The 23,391-nt window shown below is 44.8% G+C and overlaps 1 protein-coding gene across 7 annotated transcripts in view; it reads right to left on the bottom strand.

Moving 5' to 3' along the window:
• Positions 1-23,391, bottom strand: part of HIVEP2 (HIVEP zinc finger 2) — a 145,819-nt gene that overhangs the window by 43,595 nt on the left and 78,833 nt on the right. For all 7 annotated transcript variants that reach the window (XM_056344614.1, XM_056344612.1, XM_056344617.1 and 4 more), the window contains one exon: positions 11,703-11,800. The gene's annotated coding sequence lies outside the window, so the exon portion shown is untranslated. The remainder of the gene's footprint in view (positions 1-11,702; positions 11,801-23,391) is intronic.

The raw sequence follows: 23,391 nt of genomic DNA, 5'->3' as shown, positions 1-23,391 counted from the left end.
AGAGGTCAAAGGCAGCCATGCTCCCTGCTGGCTTCTCAGAGCAGGTTTGGATGGCCAGCGACCAGGCAGGTGGCAGAGGAAGCATACTTTGATCTTGTCCAAAGGGGAAACAATTTGCTGAATCACACTAAAGGGGAACATGGCAGCTAGTCCTGTCGAGGCGTCCAGGAGCTCCCTCCTTTTTTTCGCCTGCTGCAGTGGCTCCCCAGATGCAGTTCTGTACCCCATCTGGTAGCCCACACTGCTGTGCTCAGGTTTGTCTGTCCACCCCTCCTTCCCTCATCATACAGCTCAGATAAACCACTGCCTTGTTTTATGCTTTAAGAACATGTATTTCTGTTTCTTTTTCCTTTGCAACCATCTTTAGACTGAACACTTTCTAAATGGAAAGCACAAATGTAACTTCAGGCAGATACCTGCCTCAGCAGGTCTACCAAGAGCAGCTTATTTTCCCCAACTCAGACTCCACACGTGAATACATCCACATACGGGCTCAGACATATCTGCATAAAGAGGTCCATTTGCCTGAGTGTTCGCTAATGAATGCTTGGCAGTCAGAGGGACACCACAAGTGCATTCAGTTGTTTTCTTTTTTTAAAGGAAAGACTACTTAGACCTCTAGGAACAAAGCGTTACTGAGGTTGCTTATAAAATGCACCACCCGTGGATTCAAATACACATCTTAACATTGACATGAAAACTAAAGGTGCAAAGAAGAGTAACTTCACCCCCGCCCCCCCCCCCCCCCCCCTTTTTTTTAAATGCAGTCTGAATCAGCTTGTGTGGGAAAAATAATAGAAATATTCCGGTGAAATGGAAAATGGATCAAACCAGTACAACATAAGCCTTCAGTATAGCAGGAAACTCCACACAGAATGCTCTCAGAAAAATCACTCAAATGCAGTACTACCCAGTGTCCTGAGGGCTCAGGGAGGTCAGCTCTTTGCATAGCCAGGACCATGCTCTGCTTTTCACCCAAGGTGCTTGTCAGGATTGAAAATCAAAACCCTCTTTTTTGACAGGTCATGAATTAAATAACTCCAGATGGTTCCCAGCATCTCTTTCCTTCTGCTAGCAATCTCACATAGAAACAACAGAAGTATTGACACTAAATTAGTTCTAGAGGCATTTTTTTCATCACAAAGCTGTTGCAAGATACTTCTTCTCTGGCAGCAGTGAGTTCTGGAAGCGCAGAGCACCTGCCAGCGTTAAAAGAAGAGCACGTCTAAAACCACAGGTCCCAGCTGTTAAAAGTGCTACTTATAACAGGAATTTCATCTATGCTAACACTCTGCTAGAGCAGTCCAGGTAATAACAGCACTAACAAACAACAAGGACAAAGTTAAAAAAGCACTAATATAAATGGGACAGCACTGTTCTCTAACATTTTAAAGCCCCAGTAGTGTTGATCCACTCATGAGCAGGTCTGGATTTATAGCAAAGGGAAGACTAAGTGCATCATTACCCCACAGAAAGTTTCTATTTCGAAAAGCGACTGCATTGCCTGAAAATCAAGATCACGCTGCTGAAATTCCCACCCATCCAATACTTTCTGTTTCCTCCTTGGTCTTCTTTTTCTCTTTACAGTGAACTGAGCTGTTCTAGGATTATTTTTCTGTGGTTTTCAGCAAAAGTAGATACAGGCACTGTGGACAAGCACTGAGGGCAGCAAGCCCACAAGAGACGTAGCCTTTGTTCCCCTTGAGAAATGGTTACAACCCCAGCTTGAGTGGACTCTGAATCCTAGTTTTAGTTAGAGAGAAGGTGCAATCAGGCGAACCTACCTCTTGCTCAAATACTACTCTTTCCTCAGTATCCCTCTGTTCTCCAGAACAATGGTCTTCTCCCTGTTGGCGACCATTTATGCAGGCACAGGATCCAAACTCTTTCCCACTGTGTCTTCACCATTTGCATGTTGTCTACCTCTCTATTGACAGCTTCCAATAAAAGCTTCCTTTAATAGAGTTGTCCTGACTCACAGGTAGGGGGGGGAGGGAAGCTGACCTCGCTGCAGCATGAAGAGTCTCTGACGCATTTTGGGAGGCTGTGGTTTCAGGTCTGAAAGAATTCTGCCTTGTTTTCAACTAAGTTTTACATGTTGAACTTCCAAAATACCACCCTATAGCTCCACGTCCATTTGTGACTTGATGTTGTTTAATGGTTTGACTTCACACTACTCGGGGCTTTAGCTGTATGCTTGGCGAATTAGCAGTACTCACCAGCAGAAGAGAGTTTCTCAGAAACGCAGCCACCCAGGCTCCTGGCTGGCTCCACCTCCTGTCCACCCACTCCCAGTTTCAGACATTTCACATTCCAAAACTGGAAGTGCCTATGCAACATAAGGTCACGTTATTGCACAATGTACTCCGCTCCTTCTAAGAGCCACTGCATCCTCAAAAGTGCATCAACTCTAACAGCAAGAGAGCTGTTTACAGTGAATTTCTATCTGAGTGGGTGTATTTTCTCCAACAATCTTGAAACAAGGACATGAAGTGTACAACTCCTCCCTACATTTGGTAAAATTGTTACCAAGATTACATTTATTTAATACTTCCACATCAGCATTCCTTCCCCTTTAAGCTGCCTTTTGAAAAATGGAAAATTAATTTTTACACTTCCCCAAAGTATTTATGTGCTGGATAATTTTAGGACACACTAAACAGAACAATTTCTGCCTATCTTAAATTTAGAACTGAGGCCATTTGAAGCTTTTGCAGTGCAACTGTGAAATAAAGTGATTGTCACCAACATAGGTTTTGCCAATCTTTTTTCTTGCCAAATGGCCTGAATAATCACTATGATCCCTCCTTCACTTAATTCTAACAGGTGAATGTAAACTCCAGTTTCAATTACAGCTGAAGAACACCTTATCTTTTGGTATAGGGGATTAAAAATGAGGCAGGCTTTATCGTTCTCCCCAGAGGACAACACACAGGTAGAAACGGTGGTGTCACACTGTGTCATCCTTGAAACTGTGTTCAGCTTTTCTGTTACAATTAAGTATTCGCTTTAGCATGGAAAGCCTAGTTGGTGTTCCCTTGAATGCCAGTGAGCTATACTGGTATCTCCTAAAGGCATTTTTTGACACATTTAAACAAAGAATAAGTGACCAATCCTTCCGTGCCACCGCTTCTTCTGGTTCAGATCTGTCACCTTTCTCCTCAGCACCACTGGGGCAGCTGAGCAGTGGGGAAGCAGAAGGGTTCAGGGCTGGGAGGGCTCCCAGCACCACCTAGTGAGAATGGAGATGCTGGTGGGGCTAAAGGCTAAGGTAGCTCTAAAAAAGCCCTCCTGATTTCACAGCCAAGTGAGTTCTTCATAAGCTGTCACTCCCATCCTCCCAGAAGCGAGAAGGTTCAGATCCAGCAGTCAGCATTCAGAAATCTGATTGAGGCTGCCCAGTGAAAATTATGATGGCCAAAACAAACCAGTGACAGAGTAAGAGGGAGTGGGAAATGGAATCCTATGAGAGAGGCAGAACGAGGCACAGAGCAGGACTTTTGCACTTATCTGTTTCATTAGATGCACTGGCACAGTGCCCTGCTGTAGGGAAGCGCAGCCCGGGATTTTCACTCTGAGTCATTCATTTGGAAGATATAACATGATTGAGAGTCAACTGCCCTTCGTCCCATGGAAGAGATACTTAAAATGGAGCTAATGTTTTAAAGTTACTTAGCTCCTGTTCAGTTTGTGAGCAAGCAAAAGGTTAGACTGTAATATTTAACCACAACTCCCATGCCTGAGAAGCCCAGAGGAGGCTGCCTGAAGGGAAGTCAGGCATCTGCCACGCTGCTTCCCGTGTGCATGAGGCAAAGAAATCCGCGCCAGCCTTCAGCCTCGTGTAGATAGCAAGCTTCCTCTGGTGCAGTGGCTGTCATGCAGCATGCTTTCTGGTACAGCCCATTTCCTTCTGGGGGACATTTCCCCTGGGGATAGCAGGAGCTAGTGCTCTGTGCGTGCCACCAGCCATGACCATCAAACCTGCCAGCTAGTCACCATGCAATACAGCCAAAAGTTCAGTGCTTCAAGCAGAACTGGCTGCATATCTAAGTAAGAACAGGATGAAGAACCAATGAAGGACAGCAAGACAAAGAAAAAGATTAACATAAGTCTGGGGACACAGTACCGTAAGGAGAACAAATCTTGGTGAACTATTCAAACGTGCATTCATTCTTTCTTAACGTTCATCCATAAGAGGTCACTGTGTGACACCATCAACACCTTGGTGTCAGCAGCATTCCCCTCCTTTCCCATACATACGCTCAGCATCAGGTGTCTGGTCACTTTCGTAGGGACTGATAGGGCAGGCAAAAAAGCAAGACGTGTGGGAGTCCTTTACTTTGATCGTGTGACCTTAGCCAATTTTACAATCACTTATATGTACTTACTTTTTATTCCCTATTATTCTCAGAATCCAAGAGTTTTACATCCCCATAGACATTTTAAACAACCAGTAAGAAATAAACAAAAATTTGGGAAACTGAGTTTGAACAGCAAAGATATAAGCTCACAAATGGCCAAGGTCCCCCTTGTTGCCCAGGGTTTGGGGCCTCTGGTTTAGAATGTTTCACTATGACACTGGTTTTTCAGTAGTTAGCAGATTTTTTCACACGGATGACTACAATACAGTGTGGCACATGGAGTACTGTCAAGGTGACCTGCCCATAGGAACTTCTTACGCATACGGTTTTTATATTGCCATTCACCATGAGATGAGAGGGAATAACAGGCAGATGCAACTCAATGGCAACTGAAACCATTTTAGCTCAGATCAAAGATCTTCATGGAATAAGGTGACTTAAAGGGAAGTATTTCATTCAGAGATTTCCATGGGAAAACAAAACCAAAAAAATAAAAATAGCAATATGGAGATTTTCCAGTGGAAAACTTGTTCTTGTGGAAATTCCGCTTTCAATTGACAAAATTGTTTTTATGGGAAATTCCTAAGCAGTTGTAGGCACAGCCCTCATGCTGAGAAGTTTAAAAGCAGCTCATGTCTGACCCAGTACCCTCAGACTTCCCACATCATACAAACTGGAAGCGCAGAGCCCTCATCTCTCTCTTACTCCCATGCATACCCTCCAGCACACAAGTGGTCCCACCCCAGGCATGACAGTACATTGACCAGCAGTACACATGTGGTTACAGGTGGGATGCTTGAAGGATTAATCTTTTAATGTCCCAAATAAAGATTAAATCACAGGCTTTTATATATAAGCTGCCTCTAATGCTCTGATACCGATAAAGCTGTCTTTGACTTCAGCAACAGGTTTACCTGCACTAGGGATTGCAAGCTTAGAAGAGTCTCAAACGAAGCTCCTCATAGTAGGCTGCACCAGGGAGAGAGAACTTGGGGCTGACTTTTAGGTGATTAGGTGAATAGTCACAAATCATGCATGTAACTCCATTGTTACTGGTTTACACTTGCTTAAACACATCAGTAAGAACTACGCATTCCACAGCTAACATTATAGAGAGTAAGACAAACATTTTCAGTGAGCTTGCTAAGGGTCTTCTAAATTTACAGGAGGAGCACTGAGTAAGCATCTCCTTTACAGAGTGATATTAGAAAAGCATAAACCATTCATTATAATGCATGCACCTCCTTTAGCATGAATCATCATACTCTGTAAGCAGGCTAGAAATCATATTTATGGCAGGGCTCAAAGTATCTCAGAAAGTCAGAGGAAGAAAAAAAGAGTAGGCAGGGTTGTACAACCCCTCCCAGTCCAGAAAGGTACCAAGCACCTAAATCATTAACCTAAACCCTTGCAGTATTTCTGTACCAGCCCTGCATTTTCACACTAATGCATTTTTAACACAAAATAAAATGTAGACACCTGCAAATAAAAAAGTTAATTCTACTGACTGCATGGGACTGGTCTTCACAACTTACTCTCAAGAGTAGATGCTGCCTCTTTCCTTCTGTCCCATATACCCTATTGAACAGTGCAACGGATCCAGCATCCCCCATGCTGAGCTGAGCTGCAGAAGCCCAAGCACAGCAGAGCTGTGGCAGGAGCAGGAGCCCCAAGGTGCCATTGAGGAGGCTGTCAGCAGCTGGCCGCCTGCCAGGCACTGCAGGCTATAAGGTGAAGGAGTGGACAAAGGCCACTGCTCAGCTGCTACAGTGACCTTCAGCTACGCTGATCCGCAATGGGAATGCACCCCCGGCCATGCTCATGTTTCTAGCCCGCACGCTTTCTTGGCATGTGCAACACTACATACACACGTATGATACCGAGTTCGCACACATGTGCAGCCCATGTTCGTACTGCACATGAGGCCAAGGGTGCCCCTCCACCTCCAACCACAAAGTGGTTAGCCAGCTACAGCAGGGCTACTGCTGCTCTGCACCCAGGGAGCGAGGCGCGCTGCATGGCTGTGAAAATATGCACACAGGCCAAGATCAAATTGCAAGCAACATGAATTTCTGAGATCAGTTAAAGTAATCCTACATGTCTCCACCTAAAGGAGTTATTCTTTTGGGACATCACAGTAATAAAATACAATTGCGATGAAAACCTCACTGCTACAAGCTTTGTTACTGAAGTGACAAGAAGGACATTTATTTTCAGGACACTCAAAGGAATACCCCATGTGCTAGATAGTGTGAACAGTCTTTTCCAGTATGTAACGCAGACAGTTCTACTGCACTGAAACACATACGATAAGGAGGGCCCAGGCTCTTCTCCATATTCTCTGCATACCTGTTACTATCACACAGCTGCTCTCAAGTCTACAGTTTCCTGTGCAGTACAAACTGCATACCACTTCCCCTACGGAAAAAAAAAAAAAAAAAAAAAAGCAGCCTTGCTTGTTCTTAATTGACGATGGAAATACTGTCATATTTTCCACTAGCCAAGCTTGAAACCATTACTGAATGAACCTTCATTATTTTTTCCACAACATTTTGCAGAAATGTCAGGAAACAGCTGCACCAGAAATGATTAACTGTCCTTATCACTAGGGCTTCATTGGCCAAGTTCAAATTATATAGGTTTTCTTCTTTCAAAACTCTACATTCAGTATGTTTTTTGTTATTCTTTAGTTGACTGTCTCAATACTGTACTTTCTCTTCAAAAATATCTGATTACACAGGTTCAGTGGCACACAGACATTTTACAGCCAGTGGAAGAATTTGTACAGTTTGGAGCTGCATACTTCTAGGAAAAGATTGCTTCCTGCAGATTGCTCAGCTGTGTCTTTCTTGGATCAAATTCAATGAAATTCACAACTTGCATTCAAATTGTATTTGCCAGTCAGATCGAATTCATTACACTGACATACACTCTTCTTGCTGCATTTTCTTACGCCTTTCCTTCCCTGTCCCAGTCTTTTCCTTTCCCCTTTTCTCTCCCCACAATCTTTCTCACCTCTCCTTTGAGCTACATCGTGTCAAAACTTATCATACAATGCCCTGTACATTTTCTGGCAAAAACAAGTGGAACAGTATACATCATCATTCCAAACATGCAAATGCTGAGATGCTAGAAGACTTGGTACAAAGTAAGAGTGCAGCCATCTGGAGATAACTGCTAGTGTGGATCTGAGATTCCCAGCTGGTTGAAACTTTGCAGCCTCCGAACTCTTTAGCAAAGCGTCGGTGAGCAAGAGACTCTGCTCACACGGATTTGCACAGGGTGCTGGTTCTTATGTAATTTCTCAAAAATGTAGATTCTTCAAATTTTTTTAAGAACACAGCAACAAAACGCAAGGTTCACAGGATTACTTTTAAAGACCAACATAATACTATAGCATCTTGTTTATATTTTGGAATATTTAATTGTTACTACAGCATGGCACGTTACAATAATCTAGATATTTGTCACTGGAAGATTCAAAATTGCAATTGTTCACGTCTTCATTGAAGTTGTAGGCCTTAAATCTGTAACCTTAGGATATTTTTAGACAGAGGGAAATATAGATGTGAATAGATATATACATGTATTGGAAGTTACATAAAGTAAATCCCATCAAGTCATTTGGTGTTCATACTGCTATGACCCCCTATCACTAACAGATGGTAGGTTACTTGCAGAAATGAAACAGCCACAGAAATAAAGGTTCATCTAGGTATTACAGAAGAAGAATCCTTCCTGCTGCCTGCAATTCCAAATGATGTGCATTTCTTGTTTTTAAACGGGTGCTTTCCACAGCAGCGTGCATGGCAGCACACACAATCCACACGCAGCTCTGCTCAGAGCCAGCCAGCCACTGATGCCCTCAACCCGTGCTAGGTCACCTCCCCAGCACGAGCGTCTTCCTTGCCTTCAGCAGGGAAACATACAGCTGGCAGATCCCAGCCCAGGGTGCCTGACACAGGCCAGCATAGCTATGTAATTGGTGCAGTGCTGGCCACAAGAAAAAGATCAGTTTTTAAATCACTCTACCAAGATACTTGCTTAGATAGCAGAAACTGCAGTACACGATATTCTACTTAAAATACACATGAATATATATGCGTTCTATTAACAAGATATGAAATACTGCCAAAAGTATCATTTTTTTTAAAGGATTCAATTTCATATAATATGCAATGCTGAATTTCCCCTTCACGACATCCTTATCTGTCTCTGTTCTAGTCTGAAAGCAGGAGCTTGTGGTGCCAGAGCATTTCGAGGACCGTGTCCTGCCAATACACGGCACGTTAACGCGCTGCCAGCTGCCATGCACCGCCTGTGGCCGCACGGGAGGCGCACGAAGCACGTTGTGTGCTGGGGCAGAGAGGAGGCTCAGCTGTTAGACTGCACTAACCAAACCTTGGGGCTTGTTGCGGGGGGAGGGGTGGGGGTGCTCTGGAATAAGCACAATCGGAAGGCAAACGCCGCCCCCTCGCCAGCTGAAGGGTGTCGCAGCTTCCCGAGGGGACAAGGGCTGGCTGGCAGCGGCTGCGGCAGGCGCAGGCTTTTCGCTTCTACATTCCGCACCGCACCGGCCCGCGGCGAGCGCCGCCGCCGCAGCCGGAGCCGCCGCCGCGCCCCAGGCGCGCCCCCGCGGCAGCGCGCGGCCGGCAGCCCCGCGGCGCCCCGGCACTGCGGCGGCGGGCAGGGGCAGCACCGGCGGGCGGGGGCAGCACCGGCGGGAGGCGGGCGGCGGGCAGCGGGCGGGGCGGCGGGCGGCGGGCAGGGGCAGCACCGGCGGGCGGGGGCAGCAGCGGCGGGCGGCGGGAGGCGGGAGGCGGGCAGGGGCAGCACCGGCGGGCGGGGGCAGCACCGGCGGGAGGCGGGAGGCGGGCAGCGGGCGGGGCGGCGGGCGGCGGGCAGGGGCAGCACCGGCGGGCGGGGGCAGCACCGGCGGGCGGCGGGAGGCGGGAGGCGGGCAGCGGGCGGGGCGGCGGGCGGCGGGCAGGGGCAGCACCGGCGGGCGGGGGCAGCAGCGGCGGGCGGCGGGAGGCGGGAGGCGGGCAGGGGCAGCACCGGCGGGCGGGGGCAGCAGCGGCGGGCGGCGGGCGGGGGCAGCCGCGGCGGCACGTCCTGCCCGGGGACTGGGAGACGCGCCGTCGCAGCGCCCACTTCGGCCTCCCCTGGGTGTTCTCGAGTTGCTTTCCTTCCCGTCCGAGGCGGCCAGAGAACGAGCAAGTGGACTTGTTGTCCCACCACCCTGCTCGGCTACCTCCTGGGTGTGGAGGAAGAAACGTGTTTTTCCTCTCTCTGACTAACAGCGGGACAAGAAATGAGCGCTCTTGCTTTCCCCTGAGTTTGCACATCTTGAGCTCAGACTGGTGCGAAAACAGAGTCTCCTCCTCTTCACATCATCAGCAATGAGCAGCAGGATCTAGGGGCAATGTCATAACAAAAAGAGAGACCTTGAACTTGCTTCACCCTTTGCATAATCATTTATATTTGGGCAAAGTGGATAACAGCTCCTTTAGCACTAGGGTAGTGGCATTTTATGCTCGCTCGGCATTCACTTTACCCAGGTATAAATAGCAAAAGGTTTCAGGCGGCAGAGAATCGGGACCAGTATCTTCAAAGGATTCTCAGCCAAAATAAAGCAGCGAGTCCTCTACACCACAGCTTGTGCAACCTCGCTCTGCTGCAAGAATCATTCCCTGCAGGGTGCCTGGGACTGCTGGTTTGGCAGCATTGCATGCTCTCATTCTCAGAGAAAATGTGCCTTCCCATTGCCCCATACCTAGTGGTGGAATCAGAGTGCAAGCTTTCACCTGTAAAGTAGGCAGTAATAGGGTTCAGCTCTGTAATGGGAGCCTTTTATTAGCCCACACAGCACATTTACTACCCTACCAGTATTAAGTGCTTGCCTTGATATCCTCAGCGCACAAGGCAGCGGTACGTATTATCATCGTTACAATAACATTGGTCTGAACTACATTAATTGAAAGCATCTATTCTAAAACTCAATGGTTCCGAACAAAAAGGTAAAGCGTGCCATTACTCTTGGCCAACACATTATCAGGGAGAGTTCTCAGCGTACAAGACAGCCACTGCGATAAGGGCCCAATGCACAGAAGTACCATTAAGTTACATGCTAATGAAACCTGAAAAAATTATGCTAAAACCCTATTTCACAGGATGGCCGCCATGCTCTTGTGTACCAAAGTTCTCAGCTTTCCACTTAAATCCTGCCTGGTGAGTCGTGAGACGTGGCTAAGATTCTGTACTGCAGGAGTATTCCGTTACTTCTACTTATAAATTTCACACACTGTTAATGCTTCCCAAACTGGCAACAGAGCTCAGGGGTGCACGAGGACAGTTTGTTTTCCTGCTGAACTTTCAACATAAATTCCACAGGACCTCGGCAGGGATGATGCCTTCTTTTTTGCCGACATGTTCACTGGCAACACCCCTGCTGACAGCCGTCAGCTTGCAACCCTCTCACTCACCAGCTCTGATCCGGGGCTGCACGGAGAGCGCTGAGACTGCGGAGGGGAAAGAGTGCAACACAGACACACACAACTTCCATTGCAGGATCTTGGAAAGGGATCCCTAAGAAGAGATAACCCATATAGCACCACCCTGGACTGCTGAGTATTTGGGATTTGTTCCAGGTTTGAGCAAACGTTCAGGGAAAAGACCATATCATTTAACCCCCTCTCCATTCTTGCCTTTGATTCATATATAGAATGAAACGTAGGTCCAGCACCACTTACATAGTTCTGAAAAAAAATGGGGGTTTTATCTCAAAGTATGTTCTGCGTTTAATTTGAACACATTCTCCTGTGGTCAAGATATCACATGAGAGTCTCCAATGTCTTCCTTACATGCCTAGCTCCTATGGTTGCATATAAATATTGGATAATTAAAAAAAATAAATTGAGGGCCAATGAGAAGGATCAAACTTTTTCTTAACTTTTCACTATTTTAAGAGAGTCTCTTTTAAGTTTTGAGGGCTAACAATTCTCTGACCACCAAGGATGTGCCCGTACAGACAAGATTAGAGAAAAGGAGCTTCTCAGTGTCTCAGGTCTCCTACAGCAACAAAAGTAACTGCCTGTACTGCAGGCAGGCAGTTTTGGAGACAAAGCAAAGACAGCACTTCCAAATGAAGAATAACATAACCTGCCCCAAAAGAGAAATGCCTCTCATTACAGCAAAAGCTGACTTAATTCGTAACAAAAGGAATGTAATCAGTATTTCAATGTGAGTGACTTCCACGTGAAGCCTTCTGTGAATGAAAAACCACTCGCTCAGGCCCGCTCCCTCAGTTCACTCAAACCCACCCTTTCTTTGCTCTCTTACCTGGCTGCTGCCATCAAAGGTACAAGTGAGTAATGGTTCCAGTCAAGACAATTTAATTCACCACTCCAGCAAATATGGCTCTTGACTCTCTCCTCCACCTATTTGAAAAACAAATATGAAAGATTTTTAAGGACTATGGTTGATTCAGCCTGCTGTTTGATTTTATGACCTAACTGATGTTATGCATTGGCTACATTAATGGATATAAGAACTTCTGAGATTCAGCCACAGTTGTCCTGTGCTACCAGCTACTCAGGTCTTTCTTCCCCAGAGCAATGTGGCATCAGCAATCAGAAGCTGTCCTGTGGTTTCCAACTTGCTGTGGGCTAGAATACACATCAACGAATATATTCCAAGGTGAGAACAACAGACATACAAGACCAAAACGTGCACACAATGATGTATTTTCAAACATGCTGTATACAACAAGCACTGTAAACACACAAAGCACGGAAGGGCCTTTGTAGTCTGTTTACCTATTAGGGCTTGCAGCTCCAGGTTTTTTGCTTCATTTCTGCCTGATTTTGAGAAGATCAAATCAGAATTTAAGAGCACATATTTTTTAATTAAATGCAAATACTTTCCTGTTGTTAAATCAGAGCAGTCCAATTGTCTTTCATTCTACTTCTTTCTCGTCTAGCACTGTGCTTTTGAAGTGAGATCACCTCTAATATTTCCCTTTCCATATGATGGTAGTCTGTTTTAGAAAGTAAGTTACTAGTGTACACTATGAAAATCACTCATAAACTTTACATCTCTCTTTACATGTCATGGTACTCTGGGAAAGACCACAAAAAGGCACTTTCTGTGTACAAAAGACCCGCTGTAGAAATGTAAGCAGAGATATATGTACGTCTTTGCATCCAGGCCATGGAGCACCAGATGTGTTTGTTAATGCGTTAGAAGTGTTAGACAGCTACAGGCTGCCCTATTTACACCTGCAGGGAGGGGGTTACTGCATACATGGATGCTACCCTTAATCAGGGCATACACACAGTGCACCAGGAACCGGAGACTTACATCTAATTTGCACATAATAGAGCTGATTGAAATGCCCACCTCATTAATACTGAGACAACAAACCTTCAGTGATCTTCTAGTGACCACATACTCCAACGGGCCTGGCTATTCTGATTTTTTTGAAGACTGGTGCGAACACACAGACAACCACAGCACACATTTTGCCCAGGGCACTTTCTTTCAGGCTTCCCTGTGTCCTTGAGCACTCCTACGTGAGATGCTACCCCAGGTGACACAACAGTGATGTGGATGAGCGTGGGCATCCCGGGATGGATGTGCTTCTGGACTAGGCAGCACCCCAGGGGAGCAGAGGGCCCCAATGAGAAGTGCAGCTCATGCTGCCCCCTTCTCCTGCTCTTTGCTCTGTCTGTGATGCTGAGCCCTGGCCAGCCACCGCCTCAGGGCAATCAGGTCACTGCAGCAGGAGAAGGCACCTGCTCTTCAAAGGCTTACAAATGTCATGGCAGAGGAGCATGCCAGAGGACTTGGACAGGAAAGTCTCAAATGTAGCATGCTGGACTTGCAGATCTGTGCCCATGGCTCGACCATACTGGCACTGAAGCCAGCAGCAAACCTCCCTCTGCTTCCAGTGAGTGTGATGGCTGCCTATGCTGCCCCATAGACAGGGCAAAGCCTGTCCACCATGGTGTGTGCGATGCATGGTGCTTCCACCACTAGCAGAGTGCAGGTGTGAGCTGGTCAAAATGGGACGCCAAAAGCTGAAGGGCAAAGCAGGCCTGGAACCAGTTAGCAATAAAAGGCATATGCTAATGTTTGCTATCAGAAACAAAAACAAATAGGAAATGATGTGTTACTGACCAGCAATGTCAACAGTGGTCTATACAGGCATCAGAGTATATAAAATAACACATGCTCTGACTCCAGACCTGGATGCTTTGCCACATCAGTATAGAGCTTTCTAGGAAATGACCTGCATCTGGAGCCAGGAGCCACTTTTGAACCTTTGAACAAACAGGGCTCAATACGGTTTTAATCTGGGTGAAACCTTGGCACAGCTGGACTCAAGGTTTTATCAGGGCCAGTATTTCACTCGCTACTTTTACAAGTGGCCTGAGAAATATTCCAGTCAGAAAACAAAGCAAAACAATAAGAAGTCATGAGTCCTTATTCTCCTACTCTTCAGCAGGACCTAGGGGTGCTCTGGATTGTAGCCTCCTCTCCCTGGTGTGGCATGGAGAGCTTCCAGCCCCCAGGTGGGCCACCCTGTGTTTTCACAGGCCTAACTGGCTTTAGGGATGCTGGCTGCACTCGCACAGAGTTATTTTTAATTAATAAGCACTGTGAATTGGTTTATTTAATCTGCAACCCAAATACAAGGGTCTTTATTCTCATTTACACAAAATCTGCTCTACCGCACCCTGGCAGGAGCAGAGGGGACTTTCATAAAAAGAGAATGAAGCCATAAGCGAAAGATGTCATTTATGAAACAAAATCACATTGCTGCCACTCCAGCTTCATAAAGAGTATTTAAACTGAAACCCATGAGGAACACTGCATTCCATTCTCCCTAATTTCTTTTTCAGCTCTTAACTGATGGGAGCCAGCACCTTCCCTCTCGCTCTGGTAACCTGTCTTCAATGGTGTTCCTCAAAGGATACCTGAGCATCTGGTCCAAGTGTGAAAGAATCCCCGTATTTCAGTGAAGGCAGGGGTCAGTTTCCAAGTCTTTAAGAAGCTTCGTCATTAAAATTAGGCAAAGTATCCAGAGTGAGATCTGGTTAAGTACAGTAAGATTTTGTCTAGGAAGTACTACTGCACCTCCTCACTGACCTACCATCTTACAGCAGCACTGGCACTAGCACCAGGATGTGGTCTGAGGGAAAAGCTAACCTGCAGAGTCTCTAACAACCCCAGATAATGCATGTGTCATCAAACAGGATTTTACTGCCCAATTAAAGGTCCCAGAGGCATTGTTGTGATACTAAACCCAGGAACTTTTAATTTGTTTTTATCACCGCATTAGTAAAAATTTGTGCAATCCTTGGTTCTTTGGCAGCAGAAGCAAATGAGCGTGCCTTCAGCGCCCGCCCGCCCAAGGCAGGCAGCACAGCAACCACTGCTGATCGTTTGCTAGTACGTGGTCATATCTGGTCATGACTTTCCTAAACTTCTGCGGTTGTTTGCCATCCGTGGAGACTACGATTAAACAAGCACATCAGAAGGGATATGAGAGTATGAGAAGTACAGCATGTCCTACTGCTTGGAAGAGGGGTTTTTTTTATTTGAACTTTGTATCTCAGACACTCGGGGATTAGCCTTTTACACGGGACCTGGAAACACACAGGCAGAAGTACTTTGATAACGACTCTTACACCATCTGCTTTTGAAAGACTCCTAGCTTCTCCCTTGGCAACACCCATGCTCATTTTGTAATTTTAAAACTACACTGTTAGTGGTGAAACAAAAATGTAGCAGTAGGCATCAGCATCAGCTGGCCATAGAGATTAATTCATTCCATGGAGCAAAAAGAAAAAGGACTATATTTTATATTACTTCCTATATATCTGTTATACCGGCATTGTGAGGTCGGTTGGGGGTAGGGGCATGTGATAGGGAGAATCTTACGCACTTCACAAAATAAAAAATACCAGAAATCTCATGTGTATTTTAATTAGAAACTTAAGTTTAGGGAAAGAAACTGGATAATATTTATTTTACTGCTAATTAAAGATTCTGAAATAGCACAATAAATGGGTAAAATTACCTCACGACTACAAAGAAAGACCAAATAAAGCCATGCCCATGTTACTCCTTAACTGTCTTGCAGCTGACAGCATTCCTACACAGACTGTACCTTTGTACCTTACCATGGTTTGGGAATCTCCCTTAAGCTCCAGTTTGACCAGGTCCATAAGAAAACCAGGTGCCATTTAAATTGCACCCAGGATCCAGGATTATATAGGATTATTCATACCAAAGAAGAGCCAGGCAACACAGGTAGAAAAATGTGCATACTTCTACAGCATACCACCCAAGGGCTTGAATTCATGCCTGGTAACTCAAAGCAGTGAGGCTATATGCAAATCTCCCACTTCTCAATGGGTTCAAATCCCCTTTTATAGATGCTTTCTTACTAAAAATAATGAATGGTCCATGCAAACTTCTGTATTGTAGTATGTAGAGACTATGAATCCAGTCTGTGTGGATTTTCTACTGTTCTCTTTGCCCCCTTTCTCCTCTTCAAACACAGAGTCTGGAGAGCTCTGTGAATTATGGTCTGTAACGGGAGAAGAAAGAAGCCTAAATTTGTTTGATTGCATTGTATGATGCATTAAGCTCCAGGCATCAATCTCAATCTCAGTACTTTTTCTCTGAATGGGCAATATTTTACAGTTATCGCTCTCTAAACAAAGCACAATTTATTATACACACAATTTGATAGCTACAGCAGCTAAGACTAGAAGCAAAGATGTCTTCCTACTTGAGGAAGGTAAAAGCAATGTCATACTTTAAATTGACTTCTTATGATCAATGGCAGAACCCAATCATCTGAGAAATGACGTTCATGTCCTGATCAAATGCAATCATACCATATGCAATTGAATATGGAAAAAGTGGAAGAAAATTATTCCCATTACTTTACTGGTGTTCTTAATGCGTTCACACAAATCACCTGTGAATAGCTGAATCAAAATACAGTGTCTCTACCTTTACCCTCTTAATTCCAGGTCATTCTGGCAGCTCTCAATACTGCAGAGATATGTTTTCTTACAAGCAGCTTGGAGAAATTAATGGATCAAATCTTGAACTAACTCCAAAGTTAAAGGGATATAATTTATTTTTTTAATCAAATGTCTCTATGCTGTAAACATTTTTGTCTTCATTACTAAAACAGAAAGACTTTTTAAACCTAATTGATTGTTCAGTATTTATGCTTTTTTTTTCCACATTTTTCTCAATAGGAGTGTAATAGCCCATTTAAATTCTCTTTATTGACAGCTTTTCTCCATTTTGCTATCCTGCATGCTAGCACCATTTTGCAGATCTGGATGCAAAGAGCATGAAGAAACCTTTGTAAAATTTTAATTTGTTGAAATCTATACAAGCATTAATTGATATGCATACATATATGTGTGCATATACATATATATGTATGTATATGTGCATATGTGCATCTGCATATGCGTGTATGTATAGACAGTATATAAATAAAAATAGCTGTATTTACTAACATGTGTGTGTTAGTAGAGCTGGTTTTATTGTCACTCAGGCTCTGCAAAAGGGTAGCAATCAGAACAAAATTTACCTAAAAGAAGTATCATGCCAAATGCCTTTTGGAACATCACCTAGAACTTTGTTTGTTTACTTTACACCTAGGTGATTCACTTTATTAAAATCAAACACAGAATTTCTTCTTTGGATCCTCCCTACATTATCTCCTCTATCCCCAGAGCCCACTGCACAGGATCTTATTTTGCTGCCACCACTGAACTATGATTTTGGGTTACTTTTTTTTTTCCCACCTCAGCCAGGAGCTAAATTAGCGAGAGCACATCCCCCTAAGTACAGGGCCATAACCTCACTGCAAATAACAGTTTAGATGCTGCCAGCTGAGATCAGTGCTCTCACTAACCAGGCTTGATGCCTTTAGACAATGGTCAGGCTGACAACTGACAGAGTGTTCATACACACACATTGCTCAACCCGTTTGCCTACCCTGCTGTTGCCAAGAGAAGAGGGCTGTTTGTGCAGGCAGCTGGCGGCAGGGTGTGAGTACATCTGGCGATCCTTCGAGAGTGGGCAGAGAAGGCAAAAACATCAGGTCTCAGTCGAGACCACAACAGGATTCCAGGTAAAACTCATGCTCTCAGTGATCTAAACAGGCTTCAGCAAAATCACCATGAGGAACATCCTACACTGACTGCCTTGGCTTTTTCCTTCCCTGTTTGAATGACTACACTGCTATGACACCCGTGCATTGGGAACAAAGGAGAAACTGAGGCAGAGCCACTCAGAGCTGCCAAGCAGGCAGGCTGCAAAGCAGCAGGTGTCCTACAAGCCCATGACAATCACTTGAGCTGTCAAAATCATCTCCATGGAAAAACCATTGCAAGTTCAAGGCCATGGCAGAGCGATGGCAGCAGTGCTGGACAGTCCCAGTGGTAGATGAAAGCGAACTTGCCCCTGAGAAGCTGGCAACTAGACAGATATGCAGGATACCAGGAGGGAAGTGTGGTGGCTGGGAACAACAGAATTTTGTCAGCGGGGAAAACGATCTAAGAACTTGGGGTCTGTTTACAGAGTTTTGGTTGTGGTTACCTGCAAAATCTAAGCCAGTGTTCTCTATAAAATAAAACTAAGACCTCGGTGAGATCGTGTTAAGCCAAAGCACAGACTTCATTCAAGGCACTCTGGATTTGCAGCCGATAAGCTAGTATCAGTCTCTGGCATTATGCTCCTGGTTGCAAAGACAGCTTGTACGGCACAGGGTATGCTGCTGGTGGTTCAGGTCAGCAGCCACAGTGAAGAACCATTACTGGCAGCTGATAGTTTGCCTTAAAAATCTGGATGGTCCACTAAAACACCTCTGACCACACACTTCGCTGGCACATCTGCTGGATGCTGTGTGACTTCTTCACAAGGAGACAAATGCTCCACCTCACTATCCTTTGTTGTTGCCACATCTAGAAAGGGACTGTTTAAAGTGTCCTCCCTCCCTGTACTGCCACGCTGGTCCTCCAGGTCACAGACAGCCACGAGAAAGGCAGCAGTGGAGTTTTTGGTCCTCCTCCATGAGGCAAGATCCCTCTGCACTGATGTCACTCTGCTCTTGGCATGTGCTCAGTAAGGCAGTAATTTGTCATGAGCGTGGGCCCTATCCATACATGGCAGGCTGGAGGAGGAATGACCTCAAACTCTGCTTCTAATCCGGGGGGCGTTGCCAAAGCACAGCGTTTGAGTTTGATGCATGAAGTGCAGAGATATTTTCAGCTCCTGAATCACACTTTTGGCTCAACAGCCAACTTGAAGTTCTACTTAGCTTTGTTTGCAATTTTTCACCTCCTGCAAATCACTATTGACTCTCAGAAAACAAGCTGGTATGTTAAAGAAAAAAACCCCAAATGGTCATAAATATAAAGATTTTTTTAAAAACACTTCTTTTAATAACTTCTGTTTTATTCTCTCACATATGTGGAGGAATGGAGTTTAAAAAATAACTAATAGATTATTGGTGCATCACAAATGTCTGATTTCTTTATTTCACATTCTAAATATATGCTATTAAATGCTGCCAGTGAAGGTTTTATAATGATTATAATGATTTCGGTGTCCGACACAAGGATGAAACAGTCTGAAAAATGAGGCAATGCAACAGCAAGCAGCTAGCCTGGATACAGCTACAGGGGAGCTTTTAGCTATATATTGCTATAGCTGAAGCAAAAATATTTTTATATACTTGTCCCATGAAACCATATTAACTTGACCACAATTCACAATCATAATTTGAAACTGGCAGTAACAAGAAAGCAAAACCTCATTTTACAATACAAAGGGAATAAATTTTAATTGGCGTATCATGCCAATTACAACTGCATCACCTCTCTGTGATCTGATCACTACTGTGGCCTGAGTCTACTCTCACTGAATTCAATGGGAAACCTCCAGCAGTCAAATTATGGAACCTCAGCCACTGCTAAGCAAGTCATTTAAGCATATGCTTAATTCCATCTCTAATCTGTAAAGCCAATTCAGCAAAGCAAAGCATGTGCTCAAGTCAACAGTGAATAGGTAGCGTGCGCCGTTCTGCATATGGGTTTTTCACAGAGTGAGGATGTTGCACAAAACTCCCCTTCATTTCCTTTAGAGCTCTTCATGCTGGAAGAAGGTAGAATCCAGCTGTTAATCAAACTGTCACTTATGCATGTAAAGCGCTAGTATTTTTAACTCATCATAGATTGGTTAAGCAAAAACAAATTTAAAAAAGCCATGTGGCGTATCCTTGGAGCAGACACATACGTGCATACATACATGCTACCCACGGGTTGCCGAGGACCACAGAGGCGAAAGGAGGTAACACAGAAAAGGTGGGGTAAGAAGCTACCATAGGAAATCTAGTACATCCAGAATATTTGATGGGCCTCTCTGAGCCTTTTCACGAGTGAATTGGGAGCTTTCTTATCGACTGGAAGAAGAGTGGAAAATAATGGGCATTTCAACTCCTCTATTTCCATTTCCCTCCTGTGGGAATGCGGAAAGCATAAGGATATAACAAACAGTGCTTTGATAAGGAATGTGGCCCTTTCCTTGGTGCACTGAAGTAACTGGGAAGCCTCTAAAGTTGTCTGAAACATTTTCTTTTCCTTTAAATTTTCTTTTGTCTTAGGAAGCACCATTACTCTAACAGAGACAACTTCCAGGCAAGCACGGATCCCCAGGAGCATTCCTCGACTGCAGACAAGTGGGAAAGGAAAAGCCTGTTGCAAACAGCAGGGCTGTAACCCGTCACAGGGAATTTACGCTCAGCAGCAGGCTGCACCACTCACCTACCTCTGCCCTTCTCCCCAGATGAAGGGACCTTATCTATCTTTGCATTTTGTCTCAGAGATCAGGAATCAATCATAAATGCCGCAGGGCTGCCCTAAATTACGCTCAGCTGCCCAAGGCTGCTTCCTCCCAAGCGGGTCCCCCCGGCCGAAGGCTGGGGTGGACAGGAGAGGAGAGTGCTGTGGGCCAGGCTCTACCTGTTCTCCAGCTCCTCCAGGCTACCAGAGACAGCCAGCGTGGGGTCAACCCTCAGATTTGTTCTGTTTGAGATTACAATCTGTCCCTGCCCCAAAGGCACTGTGAGCTGTAGAGTATAAATGTTTGTAGAAATCAAACAACTCCAGCAAAATACACATTATGCAAAGAACTCTTCTCTTCCCAGATGACACAACATGGAGCACTGAGCACAAACAAAAACCAACGAAACAAAGCATTGTGGAAAAAAAATAAAATCATTTAGCGAAGAGCTTCTCTGCTTTCCTTACAGCCATTAGGACAGCGATAATGCTGAAATGGCTGGCCAGCCCTGAAAATTGGATAAACCGAGACAACAGAAGAGAAAATTGAAAGCAAGGAGACAGACAGCAAAAATAAGTGAGACAACAGATGGAAAGCAGAAATGCAATGTCTAAACTGCAGCTGTAATTCTGCTAGTAACAAGCATGTTTAAGTGTAGTTCAGCTTGCTTTCCTATTTTGGGGAGGGATTTTTTTTTTTTTTTTTTTTTTTTTTCCCAAAAAAGCACAACTTGTTAGCCAAACTGCCACGGGTTCTCCCCAGGTAGTTTGTGGGACAGAAAATTACTTCTCTCCATACCTATGAGTGAAACAACACTTCTAAGAAAGGGAAAAATTCTGAAACCCTCTGGTATCCCAGTTATCCTAGTACTGTTGGGGGTGGTAAGAGGGGGTCACATCATTAAAATCTATACCCACAAGTGCAAGACCTGTGTTTCAGTTGCTGCTGGCCAGAGGTCAGTCACAGAAATTGTTCAGAGCTCTCCTGCAGCAGCGCAGCTTCCTTAGCGTTTCTCCTTTACTAGTGTGACTGCTACAATTAGGCAGGAAACAGGTTGTTACTGTTCTAGCAACGTTTTATAGACTAATTTGGCAGTTTTTCTAGCAGGCTTTTAGTACGGTTTTGATACACGCTAGTATGGGAAAGAAGGATTTCCACATTGGCCAAAGTAACAGTTGTGGCAAGACTACCTATTTTTAACATGGTTTATTCCTAGCACTATTTCAGACACAGCATTTTCTCTCCCATCTGTTGACACAGTTGTTTTGTTTCTTTAAAGACACAGTTGTCTTTCTCTTGGGCAGAAAAAAACCTGCACCTTCAATAGCTGCAGAGAAAAACATGAGACCAAAACCCAATCAAACAGTGATCTGGTCAAAAGGTAACACTGGCAAAGCTTTATGACTGAAATACTGAGCAATTCTTCTGATGCCTCTTAAAATTTACATCAGGTTTTGGCCTCTGTGGTATGTTAAGTGCAACTGTGGATTTTGAAAATTCAGATCTGGTATACTCACCAACTAACTAAGATGGTTTATTGACCTAAGGAGTCTGACTGCGAACTCGCCATCAGAGCGACACACCGGTCTGGCTCAGGAGGAATACTGCCACAAAAGCACAGAGCAAGATGCAAATGCTTTCTTTCAGAAAGGAAGGAAAATGTAATGAGAGCACCAAGGAGAGGGGGGTGGGGTGGAAAACAAACCCCAAAGTCTGATAAAAATTAAACTGGTATAACAGGAAAAAACATCAAGCAATTCTTCTGACACTTGGGTTGCCAGGCTGTTTTCTCTGATTTTTGATGTTTGTATTTTTTCCTTATTGGACCGTTAGAGTTCATGGTTATGATCTGCCAGGCAATCTGAAAACTTTATCTCCTCTCAAAGGCATTTCAGGCAGCTTGAGAGTTTGTAGGTGGAAGCAAGTAAAACTGAAGCATGGCGGAGGCGGGACCTCTGCAGATCACTAAAGCAACCTCAGTTCTAGTAGGACAGCCTATTTGCTGGGAAAGTTGCAATATGAAAACCTGATATATTAAAGGTCAAGACTCCAATACAGAGCAGACTCATCTGTATTGTGCTTTAATTTCTTTTTACGGTGAGAGGTGCCTAGGGACCTGAAGAGGTGACAGAAAGATAAATCATGCATGACAAACTGGAACAGAAGACAAGGCTGTATTCAGAATAGGATAGCTCTGCTGGTGCAGCTGTCCTAGCAAACTGTACTGACTGTATGTTCCCAGCACAGCCTTCACTTGTACCAGCAAAATCACGCTACTTGATGGCACAGCTTTTTCCTGAGGTCCTTCTTCCCTCATCCAGCAAGTAAAAAGTGTTTCAGTAAAATTAAAGGTTTGTCCTACACATATCCACAGTGGGAGCTTTTGTGTCAGTTGCAGATCAAGTCAAGGATCAAGCCTCTCTAGGCCTTTGGCCAAGACAGCTACGGCAGCAAAAATGTCTAAAACAGGCATATTCTGCCTTTGACTGGAGTGAGAAGTTCTTTGCAGAGACTTCAATTACTAGCTTCTGCCACTAACAGGAATCTTACCTTCTGGTTCACTTTTTGCAGAAATGGAGATATAAAATGTCTCACCACACATGCCCTGCTCAGAAAGGTTATGGTATTTCTACAAGCAAAAGAAGTCTCCAGCACGCCTACAACTGATGCCAGTTGCTGCTCCACCATCGTTATGGAAAAAGCTCACCCAGCCGGCCCTGCCCATGGCAGCGAGGCTCAGCCCAGGCTGAGCACCCTTCCCTGGAGCTGCGGGAAGGGGGAAGCGGACGGTGGGCTTGGTGCCACTGCCTTCTGCAGGCACAGACTTTTCCCTGGATGGAGAAGGGAGGAGTGTGATGTTCAGCAACATGGGAAAAATTATGCCAAACCAAGTGCCTGGGACTATATGGGCAGCTTTAAGAAAACAAATTCACTCAGATGATGAAAACTACAGCTGATTTAAGACGTATTTTAAAAGGAATTTGTGGATCTGCTTTAAGGAGCTGTGTGAAAAGATATTTTCCAGGTGTGCTGCATGGTATGGTCACAATCATCCAAGAGATTAAAGATTTTACCACTGTTGTCTATGATTTTCATAAGAGAATGGGCAGTGACTTTAACATGCCCTTGAGGAAATTAAGATCAG

Source organism: Falco biarmicus, chromosome 6, assembly GCF_023638135.1.
Source record: "Falco biarmicus isolate bFalBia1 chromosome 6, bFalBia1.pri, whole genome shotgun sequence".
Classification (NCBI taxonomy): Eukaryota; Metazoa; Chordata; class Aves; order Falconiformes; family Falconidae; genus Falco; species Falco biarmicus.
This window is presented reverse-complemented; position numbering and strand designations above follow the sequence as displayed.